The 14,288-nt window shown below is 29.8% G+C and overlaps 1 long non-coding RNA gene across 3 annotated transcripts; it reads right to left on the bottom strand.

The window, feature by feature from the left end:
* Positions 1-919: 919 nt before the first annotated feature.
* LOC131171777 (uncharacterized) lies at positions 920-3,980 on the bottom strand. Of its 3 annotated transcripts, none has more exons than XR_009142428.1 (4): positions 3,891-3,980; positions 3,602-3,760; positions 2,125-2,532; positions 920-1,736 (listed from the first exon to the last, which is right to left on the bottom strand). It is a non-coding gene; the product is annotated as an uncharacterized LOC131171777 (long non-coding RNA). The 3 variants fall into 3 exon arrangements; XR_009142427.1 differs by lacking the exon at positions 3,891-3,980 and having other exon boundaries at positions 920-1,261; positions 1,441-1,736; positions 3,602-3,884; XR_009142426.1 differs by lacking the exon at positions 3,891-3,980 and having other exon boundaries at positions 3,602-3,884.
* Positions 3,981-14,288: the final 10,308 nt, after the last annotated feature.

Here is a 14,288-nt window from a genome sequence, read left to right as displayed (position 1 = left end):
ATGAACTTCTTTCTACCAAAAAGATTTAATATAATAGATTTTAAGATTAGCTCTTATATATTTATTTTGTTTATTCTTTAGTCCTTTTTGTCATTTTAAACATTATTTTGAATTTCATTCAACAACTGTAATTTGAAAAATATAACTACATAGTTTATTTATCTTACAAGTCTTAAATTATTCAATCCATGTAATGATAATTTCTCTTTATTTTGAATACATTCACTAACAGAAAATTTAATTTAAATTGGATGATGAGATTAAAAAATAAACATATAAACTAGATGATGAGATTAAAAAATAAACATAATAAAAATATAATGACTAACTAATATATTTTTCAATGTAAAAAAAATAATTTTATTAAAATAAAAAGATTAAATAATAATTTTTCAAATATTTTTTAATTATCAAAGCCCATCAAGGATTTGATAAAGACTATAATTGTAACTCTAATTCCCAGTTATTTTTTTTGTAGGCTAGACCCGGTATATGGCCCGCAGCTCAAGTAATAATCATCATTTGAAAATTCAAGCTCTACAAAGAGTTATAAGGCTGAAAAGATTAGGCTCTAATACCATATGAGAAGTCAAGAGCAACCTCAAACCATAATTATAAATAAATAATAACTAAGTCTTAATTTTAAATTAATCATCTGAACAGTTTTTCATTATTCAACTCTGTTAAATATCAAATCTTTACTAATAATTAAAACTTGTAAATTCTTTCATACCACAAATTATTCTTTCATCCCACAAATTATTGAGATTAGAAAATCTAAAAAGTAATGATGAAATTTTAAGAGGTTATTCTAACAATCACATTGCTCGCTAGTTGTTGCTGCCAGCAGGTTCAATATCAGTCTTTGTATTTTGTAATTTTCTATTGATGCAAAACTGAAACAAAATCTATTTGAGAATTATTAAAAAGAGAAAGCTGCCCATGTTATATAATCCATCAATTACTGCCAACTCCATTGAATTAAAAATAATAATAATAAAAAATAACCAAACCAAACCAAAATATAAATAGTAGCAGAAGCTCCCACTCAAGCTGCATAACCAAAGACCCAAAAAAACTACTGCACAACACAACTATGATTCTGAATAGATCCAAACCTAAGATTCAAGAGAAAATAACTATGAACCAGCAGCTTTGCTAATTACCCTGGTACAATCGAAGACCCAAGATATCTGAACTGATAGCAAGCAAGCTTTAAGTTACAACAAGAAGCTTAACTTTGTTGAATCCATGGAAAATGCTGGGCAAGAAATACAAAGAAATTAAACACCAATTTGGTCAGAGTAGCAATAAGCAATAAAGTAGCAGCAAGGAATATGAACAAGGTCATTTACATAATATTAATGAATAAGCAATAATTAAGACTAAACAATATTTAACAGATGAAGAAGATTGATGATTCAGTTCCTGTTTCCCCACCTCAAATTGGCCTCCCTCCTCAGTGCTTCAAATGCATTTCTTGAGAGCCTCTTCAACTCATTAAATGCTTGGTGTAGCAAATGGTAAAGATCTTGATATGAGTTCCAAGCTACCCATTTAAATATGCAGGTCAAGAAACCATCTGAAGCTTGGGACTAAGATCAACACAATTTGATTTACAAGCTTTGAGTATGGATTCAATAGCAAATGCTATTCTCAAACATATACTGGGAATGAGATGGGTATTTTGTTGTGCTGAAGGAGATGAGCATCGGAATTATTTCTACAACTCGATACTGTAATAAAATATTTCAAAATTGGACTTAATGCTGATAAAAAAATTATTAATAAAAAAATTCTCTCCCTCTCCCTATCTTTTCCTCTACAAACAACACATAAATCAAAATCTCTCTTTGCATCCAAAATTACAAATAAGAGAAGGAGATTTAACAATGTAATAAACAAATATTCTAACATGTTCAATCATGAAATACATAAATAAATTTCAAAATTTCAATGAAAACCCTTTCAAAATCCAACAACTAAGTATTATTTCTACAACTCAGTTACATTAATATAGACTAAACAATCACAATTAAACCATTAAAATTACTGCTAAAATCATACATTTTATATAGAGATCTAAAATTGTAAAGACAACTCAAATTTACTAGAATGATATACCTAACTAGACGATTGATTCCGTGGCTCACTCCAGCCTGCCAAATAGCCTTTGGATTGCATCTTCAGCTAGCTCCTTTGAGTGCTGCAAATCTTCACCTACTAATAGATACAAGTCTTGATATGGATTGCTTGCTACTCGTATAACCATGTAGACCCATAAACTCAGAAGTAACACACCATAGATGAGAACATGAATCAAAACAAGTAGCACAATTGCCATATAACCCAATAGGAGACGAATATTTCTAGCACATGTTTTGTAATTTGAGTTGGGATGGGTTTTGAGTTCATGTTCAATTGTCATTGCTATTGCATAGTTGATTAGAGCAACCACCAACATCTTCATTTCCCAGCTGTTTTCCGAGGGAAGCCAATATTTGAAGGGTAGATAATATTTCATCGCGCATCCTGTTATATATATATATAGACGCGCGATGAAATATTATCTACCCTTCAAATATTGGCTTCCCTCGGAAAACAGAAGATGTTGATGGTTGCTCTAATCAACTATGCAATAGCAATGACAATTGAACATGAACTCAAAACCAATCCCAACTCAAATTACAAAACATGTGCTAGAAATATTCGTCTCCTATTGGGTTATATGGCAATTGTGCTACTTGTTTTGATTCATGTTCTCATCTATGGTGTGTCACTTCTGAGTTTATGGGTCTACATGGTTATATATATATATATATATATATATATATATATATATATAACAGGACGGGCGATGAAATATTATCTACCCTTCAAATATTGGGTTCCCTTGGAAAACAGCTAGTAAATGAAGATGTTAGTGGTTGCTCTAATCAACTATGCAATAGCAATGACAATTGAACATAAACTCAAAACCCATACCAACTCAAATTACAAAACATGTGCTAGAAATATTCGTCTCCTATTGGGTTATATGGCAATTGTGCTACTTGTTTTGATTCATGTTCTCATCTATGGTGTGTTACTTCTGAGTTTATGGGTCTACATGGTTATATATATATATATATATATATATATATATATATATATATATATATATATATAAAATATACACAAATGAAAAGGGAGGAGGAGGTTATTTAAAAATAGTTAGTTCAAAGAGTAAATATGTAGGATAAAACAAAAGCGATAAAGAAAGTCTCATCTTCCTAAGGAATAATGCAGAAGCAAGCAACAGCAAGGCTCACGGCACATTTATCACATCCAACATCAAGGTTCAAGCATCACAAGGCATAGATTTACAGCAAACGCATAAAAAAAATAACAAAATTCGATGTATTTACAGCAAAAGGCCTAAAAAAATAAAAGAGAACAAATCTAATGTACTTAGGTAAATGCCAAAATACAATATCATCAGTTATAAACCTAAGAAATTAATAAAACCCATTAAGTAGCATAGATTTAAAAGTAAAAGATTCCTCCATCAGGGCTAGTAAGAGAAAATAACTCCCAAAAATCAGAGAGGAGAATTGCTAACCTCTCTGCTACCTGTGACTTGCTTATGCGAAAGGAGAATTGTTGCTGATACTGAGACCATAAGAACTCCCAAAATCACAGAGGAGAGCGCTGGCCAATTAGGAGAGAAAGGACAAGCAGACGAGAGGAGAGTGATGGTCGATGGAAAGGATATTGAAAGCTACATAAATAAACAAAAAAAAATTGAAGAGGCTTTAAATCAAAGAAAACTAGAAATGGGGAAGAAATGGAAAGGGACAACAAGGGCCTGCTGGAGAAAAAAAAAATGGAAAAGAGGAAGCAAAGAAGACCTCCACAATCGGCACAAAGGAGGAGGAGGGGATGAGGGTAGGGTAAGGCTTAAATAAATATATATAAAGTAAGACTTACATGGCTGAGATTATCTGAAGTGAAGTGGAAGGGACGGCTAGGATTAGTTAAGTTAATAAAAAGGAGAAAAATGATGTTGAATTTGAGAATCCAACTCGAAGAAACGTGGCCTACAACATTTAACCACTAAACCCCATAAATATTAATTTAGGGGTCATTTAGATTAAAAATATTTTTTTTTTCTAAATAAGTTATATTTATTTATTTATTAAAATTCATATTGAGATCATACAAATTATAAGATAGATGCTCAATTGAAATCTTAATTTTACAAGTCTTTTTAAATTTTACATGAATTAAAATGAATTATTATATATAGTGGGATTATATCAAATCAAAATTTTTACGTGTTATAGTATTAATATGAGAGTTTTGGCACATATTTTTTTTAGTTATAATTGATAATAATTGAAAAGATTATGTATATAATTGATAAAATTAAAACAGAAATTAAACGGAGAAAATAAAATAGGGAGTGAAATACTGGGAAGGGCCTAACTTGCTGAAACAGAAAGTGAAATTACATAAGAAATTAAATAGAGGAAAGAGATTAGTACGCACATTTGGGTTGCCAAGGAAGCTGATGAACTTACAATATAGAAGTTGTGAATAGCGGTGGATATGTCACAAAATCCTAAGCCAGAGAGTAACTGAAAAAAAAAAATCAATTTTTTTTTTCTGAAAATAGAGTGAATTATATTAATCCTTTTCATTTTTAACATTTAGACAATATGGTATATGTAAATCTCTTTAAATTAAATCAAATTTGCTTAACTATAAAATTATAACTATAAAATTATCTAATATATATATATTTTTTTAAAATGATAAATACTATATTAATTATTTTTTATATATTAATTGTTTAAGCAAATACATCAAAAATTAAATATTAAATTTATGTTGTTTTCATCAAATTTACATCAAACAAGGATTTGACAGATGAAGAAGATTGATGATTTGGTTCCTGCATTATGTTCTTTTCCCCACCTCCAATTGGCCTCCTCCTTAGCGCTTGAAATGCATTTCTTGAAAGCCTCTTCAACTCATCAAATGCTTGGAGTAGCAAACGGTAAAGATCTTAATATGAGTTCCAAGCTACCCATTTAAATATGAAGGTCCTTAACCTAGAAGAAGCCATCTGAAGCTTGGAACTAAGATCAACACAGTTTGATTTACATGCTTTGAGTATAGATTCAATAGCCAATGCTAATCTCAAAAACATCCTGGGAATGAGATGGGTATTTTGCTATGATGAGAGAGATGAGTATTTGTATTATTTCTACAAATCAGATACTGTAATAAAATTTTTTATATTAGACTTAATCCTGTTAAAAGAAAATTTTAATAACAAATTCTCTCCCTCTCCCCATCGCTTCCCCTACAAACCACACATAAATTACAAATGAGAGAGGGAGATTTAACAATGCAATAAACAAATATTCTAACATAAACAAATATAAATTTCAAAAGAAGACCCTTTCAAAATTCTACAACTATGTATTATTTCTACAACTCAGATACATTAATATGGACTAAACTATCACATTTAAATCATTAAAATGATTGCTAAAATCAAACATTTTATAGAGAGATATAAAATTATAAAGACAAATCAGGTTTACTAGAATGATACACTTAATTAGACAATTAATTTGGTGGCTCACTCCTGCCTGCCAAATAGCCTTTGGATTGCATCTTCAGCTAACTCCTTTAAGTGTTGCAAATCTTCTCCTACTAATAGATATAAGTCTTGATATGGGTGGTGTGCTACTCATGTAAGCAAGTAGACCCAAAAACTCATAAGTAACACACCATAGAGGAGAACATGAATCAAGGCAAGCAGCACAATTGCTATATAACCCAATAGGAGACGAATATTTCTAGCACATGTTTTGTAATTTGAGTTGGGATATGTTTAGAGTTCATGTTCAATTGCCATTGCTATTGCATAGTTTATTAGAGCGACCACCAACATCTTCATTTCCCAAGATAGCTGTTTCCAAAAAGCCAATATTTTAAGGATAGATAATATTTCATCGCATATCCTGTTTTATACACACACACACAAGAAGAGGGAGGAGGAGGTTATTTAAAAATAATGAATTCAAAGAGTAAATATGTTGGGATGAAACAAAAGCGATGAACAAAGTCTATTTCTTCCTAAGGAATACATAAGCAAGCAACAGCAAGGTTCATGGCCCATTTATCACATTCAACATCAAGGTTCAAGCATCACAAGGCATAGAGCTACAGCAAACGCATAAAAAAATGACAAATTTGATGTATTTACAGCAAAAGGCCTAAAAAAAAAAGAGAACAAATCTAATGTACTTAGCAAAATAAAATATTTCTCATGATTTTACTTATCCTGTTGAATTTAATAAATAAATAAATAACCAAACTAAACCAAAATATAAACAGCAGCAGAAGCTCCCACTCAAGCTGCAGAAACCAGAGACCCAAAAAAACTACTGCACAACACAACTATGATTCTGAATAGATCCAAACCTAAGAGTCAAGAGGAAATAAACCCTGTACAAGCAGCTTTGCTAATTACCCTACTACAATCCAAGACCCAAGATACCTGAACTCATAACAAGCTAGCTTTAAGTTACCACAAGAAGCTTAACTTTGTTGAATCCATGGACAGTGCTGGGCAAGAAATACAAAGAAATTAATTACCAATTTGTTCAGAGTAGCAGTAAGCAATATGAACAAGGTCACTTACATAACATAAATGAATAAGCAATAACTAAGACTAAACAATATTTAACAGATGACGAAGAATGATGATTTGGTTCCTGCATTATGTTTTTTTCCCCACCTCCAATTGGCATCCTCCTTAGTGCTTGAAATAAATTTCTTGAAAGCCTCTTCAACTCATCAAATGCTTGGAGTAGCAAATGGTAAAGATCTTGATATGAGTTCCAAGTACCATTTAAATGTGGAGGTCCTAAGCCTAGAAGAAACCATCTGAAACTTGGAACTAAGATCAACACAATTTGATTTACAGGCTTTGAGTATGGAATCAATAGCCAATGCTGATCTCAAACACACCCAAGGAAGGAGATGGGTATTTTGCTGTGATGAGACAGATGAGTATTTGTATTATTTCTACATCTCAGATACTGTAATAAAATATTTCAAAATTGAACTTGATGCTGTTAAAAAAAATTAATAAAAAATTCTCTCCCTCTCCCTATCTCTTCCTCTACAAATAACACAAATCAAAACCTCTCTTTGCATCAAAAATTACAAATGGGAGTGGGAGATTTAACAAGGCAATAAACAAATATTCTAACATGTTCAATCATGAAATACATAAATAAATTTCAAAATTTCAATGAACAAAATTCTACAACTCAAATATTAATTATAAAACTTAGATACATTAATATGGTCTAAACTATCACATTTAAACCTTTAAAATTATTGCTAAAATTATACATGTTATACAGATATCTAAAATTGTAAAGATATATCACATTTACCAAAATGATAAACTTAACTAGACAAATAATTTGGTGACTCACTCCTGCCTGGCAAATAGCCTTTGGATTGCATCTTCAGCTAGCCTTTTTAAGTGATGCAAATCTCTGCCTACTAATAGACATAGGTCTTCACATGGGTTGACTGCTACTCGTATTACCAAGTAGACCCATAAACTCAAAAGTAACACACCATAGATGAGAACCTGAATCAAAGCAAGTAGCACAATTGCCATATAATCTAATAGGAGACGAATATTTCTAGCACATATTTTGTAATTTGAGTTGGGATGGGTTTGGAGTTCATGTTCAATTGCCACTGCTATTGTATAGTTGATTAGAACGACCACCAACATCTTCATTTCCCAAGATAGTTGTTTTCCGAGGGAAGCCAATATCTGAAGGGTAGATAATATTTCATCGCGTGTCCTGTTTTATACATATACAAAAGAAGAGGGAGGAGGAGGTTATTTAAAAATAGTTAGTTCAAAGAGTAAATATGTAGGGATGAAACAAAAGTGATGAACAAATTCTGTATCTTCTGAAGGAAAACAGAAGCAAGCAACAGCAAGGTTTACGGTACATTTATCACATTCAACATCAAGGTTCAAGCATCACAAGGCATAGATTTATAGCAAACGCATAAAAGAATAACAAAATTGATGTATTTATAGCAAAGGCCTAAAAAAAAAAAAGAACAAATCTGATGCATTTAGTTAAATGCCAAAATACAATATCATCAATTACAAACCTAAGAAATTAATAAAACCCATTAAGCAACATAGATTTAAACGTAAAAGATTCTTCCATCTGGGCTAGTAAGAGAAATTAAGTCCCAAAAATCACAGAGGAGAATTGTTGACCTCTCTGCTACCTGTGACTTGCTTATGCGAAAGGAGAATTGTTGCTAATACTGGGGCCATAAGAACTCCTAAAATCATAGAGGAGAGCGATGGCCAATAAGGAGAGAAAGGACAAGCAGATGAGAGGAGAGTGGTGGCTCATGAAAAAGATACTAAGAGCTACATAAATAAAAAAATAAAAATAATATAAAATAGAGAGACTTTAAATCAAAGAAATCTAGAGATGGGTAAGACCACAAGAGCTTGCTGGAGGAAAAAAATATATAAAAATGAGGATGCAGAGAAGATATATATAATTAGAGAAATGCAACGAGTAGGGTATCCGGAAAAATCACCTATTTGAATCCGAACTCATTAATATTTTTAAAATCTGAATTCGTTCTAAATTCGATTAAAATTTATTCTCAATTACCCGAACCCGTCCCAAATCTGATTGTTATCACCCGAAAAATATCTGAACCCGTTTAATTTTATATATTTAATTAATAATCTATATAAAAAATTAATTTTATTAATAATTTATATTTTAAAAATTTAATAATTTCATAAAATATTTCAATTTTATTTTATATAAAATAAAATATATAAAATTTATAAATATTATTAAAAAAATATATATTTTATATTTAATTAAATATTTATATAAACGGGTTCGGGTAACGGATACCTAATATATAAAACCCGAACCCGATCCGAACCCATCACGGGTATTAAATTTTAAACCCAAATCCATTCCAAACCCGATTATATACTACCCAACCCGTCCTATTAGGGTTTGATCGGATCGAGTACCCGCAAAAATCTAATCCATTGCCATCTCTATCCATAATCGTTGATAATCAGCAGAAAGTCGGGTGAGATGAGCACTCTGTGAGGCTGAGGCTAGGTTTAGTTATGCTAAGACTTAAAGGGCTAACATTATTAGAAATGGAATGGACAGCTAGAGTTAGTTAAGTTAAATAAAAAGAGAACATAAATGTTGGAACTGGGAATCGAATTTTAGCATATACATATTTATTTTCAATTTTAGTTACAACTGATAATAATTGAAAAAATTATTTATATAATTGATAAAATTAAAATGATTAGTGACAATTATCATTTTAAGCAAATGTTAGGACTAATTTAATTAATAATTTCAAAAAAATTGATTTATTTTTTATTTTAATCAACAAAAAAATTCCATATTTATAAGAATGAATTGCAATCTAAGAAATGAATAAACTATTGAAAGATAAATTAAACCAAAAAGATAAAAGGAGTAGTTAAGTTACACATATTGAAGAAGAGGCAAAATGCCTAACTTGTTAAAACAGGAAATGAAATTGCAAGAAATATTAAATCAAGAAAGAGGATAAATTACTGAGCTACTGAGGATATATTACTGAGTTACTCACATTTTAACTTGCCAAGCAGATGCTGAAGCTGCTGAACTGACCATACAAGTTGTTGTGTAGCGGTAGATATATTATTGAGCTACAGAGAGAGATGCTCTGCATTTGCTTAAAAGCTTGGATATATATATTACTGAGCTACCGAAAGAGATGACCCAATGTATATCCCCTCTAAGTCAAAGTTTGCAATAGATAAATGGGATTTCCAGTTGCAAACTGGAAAGGTTACTTTTGGAAATTGCAAACTCGAAATTTGAAATTGTATTAAAATTGCAAATGGGATTTCCAGTTGCAAACTGTAAAGGTTAAAAGCGAGTTATATTAATCCGATATGAGATACATAAATCTCTTTAAATTAAATCAAATTATTTTAACTATAAAATTATATATTATTTATTATTTCAAATAATAAATACTATATTAATTCTTTTCTTTTTTATATATTAACTTTTAAAACACATGTTACATCAAATAATTTATAATATATAATTATTTTATTTATATACATATATAAATTAAATATTAAATTTAATGACTATTAAAATTTTATAATAATTAATACTAAAACTTAATTAGTGGAATACAATATATTATTTTATTGTTCTTTATATTTTTAATTTTATTAAATTATAAAATAAAATTTCTTAATATATGATAATTCTACCTCTGCAACCATTATAGTAAAATTCGAATAAATTCGAATTTCTCACTCCCCTAATTCTTTATTAAAAAATTTGACTTGGACTTACTCAATGCTTGTAGCTGATACAAAATCAGAAATTGCCCATTGCTCATACGGAGCAAATCAAAATTAAACAATTCTACGTGTGTAATAATTTTCTAGTTAATAATTATTTTTATGTATATTAATATAATTTTTAAAAAATAACTCACCCTTTTTCTAATCTAACCGAAACTTAAATTAAAAAAAAAATATTTTTAATAATTAATTTTTTAATATCAAATAAGATTTTAGTAATTAAAATTTAAAAATATTTAAATAAAAAAAATTGATTTTATTTCAAATATTAATATATAAATTTTCTAATAGTAATGAATATAATTCTATATTTGATAATATATCAGTTAATTTTAAATTTTGAAATAAGTTAATTAATAGATTATTTTATATTATCAGTTAAATCAGTTGTCATATATCAATAAAAGTACAAGTAAAATAGAAGAAAAACACATAAGCCACATTGGAAATTTTTATATTTAAATTATTAATATTAAAATTTTTAAATTTTAAATATAACAATTCTTTTAAGATAAATTTTTAAATTTCATAAATATTTTTCTAGTGAATAATTATTTAAATATATATTAATATAAGTTTTAAAAATACATTCTTAAATTTCATAAATAATTTCTTAATGAATATATATATATATATATATATATATATATATATATATATATATTAGATTTAAATATTTTATATAACGAATGATTAAAATAAAATATTTTTAAATGATTAGATAAACAAATCACCTAATATTTTTTGTGTAATAAATATTTTTATATTTTAACTTTTAAATATTTTTATAACTAATAATTAAAAAAATATAAGAAATTAGTTAAAATAAAAATTTAAGTATCTTATATTATTTAAATTCTAAATGTTTTATATTTTTAAATAAAATCAGCTTAAACAGGTAGCATAATTTTTTTTTTAACTTATTTGTATGCTTTACCTTTATATATATATATATATATATGCTTTATCTTCTAAATCTCAATTTCCTGATTAGAATTTTTATTTAATATTTTAAATTGAGGCATTTTATATAACTAATAATTAAAAAGAAATATTTTTGAATGATTAAATAAACAAATCATGGCATATGTTTTCAATAAATACTTTTTATTTTTTGAATTTTAAATATTTTTTATAACTAATAATTAAAAGAAGGTAATAAGTTAGTTAAAATAAAAATTTAAATATTTTATACCATTTAAATTCTAAATATTTTATATTTTTAAATAAAATCAACTTAAATAGGTGACATTTTTTGTCAAGTGTCATATATATAAGTAAATATTAATGATAACTGTATTAAAAAAAAAAAAAGACAAATGATAAAATTTTAAATTAGTTTCTTTCTTAAATAAGTGATCTGATTTTGTGAGTTTATTTATATACTAACTTTAAAATATATATATATATGTCGCAAGGTGTTTTGCGGTCGCCCGGACGAACACTCACCGAAGTGGGAAAGAGTAAGGAGTCGCCACTTTAATTTTGAAGGAAATTAAAGAAAACAATTTATGAAATGCAAATTAAAATGAAACCACTTTAAATACAGAGATTCTAGGTTCGGGGTCCGTAAACGGGTGGGGAAAGTGTTAGGCACCCCACCTCGTCCCTCAATGAGGGTGAGCAGATTTAACCTTACATTCTTTATAAATTAAAATCGATAGTTAGGGTGGTTCGAATGGAAATGTTAACCCTTTTGATAAAAAAGGAATATTTAATTTTTCACTAATTCGGATTACCCAAATACATAAGTAAATGAGATAACCTTAGTGAATTGGCGTTGTGTTGCGGTTTTCGTTTGTGGGATTACTTTGCATATTTGTTAGAATTCGATTTGGGAATCGGATAAGAACTCTCCTCCGATCTTTTAAATTAAAGTTTCGATTGGAGATCGGATAAGAACTCTCCTCCGATCTCTTTTAGATATTTGTCTGAATTTTTAGTGAGAATCGGATAAAAACTCTCCTCCGATCTCTTTTAGATTAAAATTTCGACTGGAGATCGGATAAGAACTCTCCTCCGATCTTTATTAGATGTTTGTACGAATTTTTAGTGAGAATCGGATAAGAACTCTCCTCCGATCTCTTTTAAATATTTATTAAAAATTTTTGATTGAGAATCGGACAAGAACTCTCCTCCGATCTCTATTAGATATTTGTAAGAATTTTTAGCGAGAATCGGATAAGAACTCTCATCCGATCTCTTTTAAATATTTATTAAAAATTTTGGTTGAGAATCGGATAAGAACTCTCCTCCGATCTCTCTTATATATTTATTAAAATTTTTGGATTGAGAATCGGATAAGGACTCTCCTCCGATCTCTCTTAAATATTTATTAAATTTTTTGGATTGAGAATCGGATAAGGACTTTTTCGACCTCTTAAGATTTGATTACAGCTACACATCATAAGTGCCTAAGGGTTCTGGCATTTGACGATGCCAGGGACCCGAATGAGGCTTCTTTTAACTCATTGGTACCTTATGACTAGATAGGGGAGATCGAAATGAATTTTGCCGACCTCCTATGTGATCGCCTTACCAATACCCTTGGGGGGGGGGGGGGGGGGGCAACATTTGCTCTATTTTATTTGCTAATTCTGAGACTCAATCTTATTTCGACGCTCTACTTGACCTAGTCATTTTCTCGAGCTAGTCTAGTGGTTCGACTTTACTATTTTCCCGACTTATTATTCAGACCTCCTATTTTTAAAGAAACGCTTAAGATGCAGTTACCTACATTTTATCCAACTACTTATACGCTACTCGAGACTAGGACTCTTGCATTTAGAAGTAACAAAGATTAACAAAAAGAATGGACTGATTAACAAAGAAGTAAACTAGGGAATAACCTTTTTCGCGTTTTTTTAACGCAATATAAACTTGGTAAAAATTACAAACATAAAAATAAAGGAAATACGTAAAATAAAGGAAATACGTAAAATAAAAACGAGCACTTGATAAAGCAACGATATAAGCACTCACCTGTAGAGAGCTGAATCTATTGAACTAACTATGGAATCACAAAACGTAATAGGACTGCGGGCTGATAGCCTGAGGACTAAGGTTTGCCTTGAAATGAAGGATACTTTGCTAAAATGCAGTCAGATCAAAATAATAACCGAGTTTGAATGAAGTTGAGCTTGAACAACCGGAGTGGAAATAAAGATAACAAAGACAGAAAGTGAGAGTGTCACAGGATAATGAACGACCTGAAAATGGAGAGTTTCAGTATTCAAAAATCCCTTTGCAAGAAAATACTTCAGAAAAATGGTTTCAAAAGTTTTTCTTATGAAAGCTCAAAAATAGCAGAGTAACGAACTGAATTAAGTTTCAGAGTCCTTCCACTATAGTCACTACCCTTTTTTTTTTGTCCCCTTGAACAGTTTTCATGCAGGTATTTATAGGAACCGGGTGCTCCCCATGAAGGGTCAGGATTTATTTTGAGGGAGATGGAAGGTTAGGATTTTAAAGGACATGATCTGAGGCTTGGGAATTAAAGAGAATCAGAACGAACGGCTGAGATCCCCTTCAGAATATTTGTCCTTTCTCTCTTCTAATCTGACGGCCCAAAATTTTCTTGTCAAGGGCGATCCAAGGGCTAGGAGTGAAAGGCGCTGGTCTTGTCGTCTTCTTCTTTGATCCAAGGGCTTCGAGCTCGTCCTTACAAGTAAGATCAACGGTAGAGATTGGGATGTACAGCACTGTTATGACATACTCTGGCACCTATCAGTAATGTGGGCGATTCTGAGGCGTGCGGTTGAGATCTCGTCTGCAACGCTTTAACTACCTCGGCTCTGATTATGATGACAGT

Source organism: Hevea brasiliensis, chromosome 13, assembly GCF_030052815.1.
Source record: "Hevea brasiliensis isolate MT/VB/25A 57/8 chromosome 13, ASM3005281v1, whole genome shotgun sequence".
Lineage (NCBI taxonomy): Eukaryota > Viridiplantae > Streptophyta > Magnoliopsida > Malpighiales > Euphorbiaceae > Hevea > Hevea brasiliensis.
This window is presented reverse-complemented; position numbering and strand designations above follow the sequence as displayed.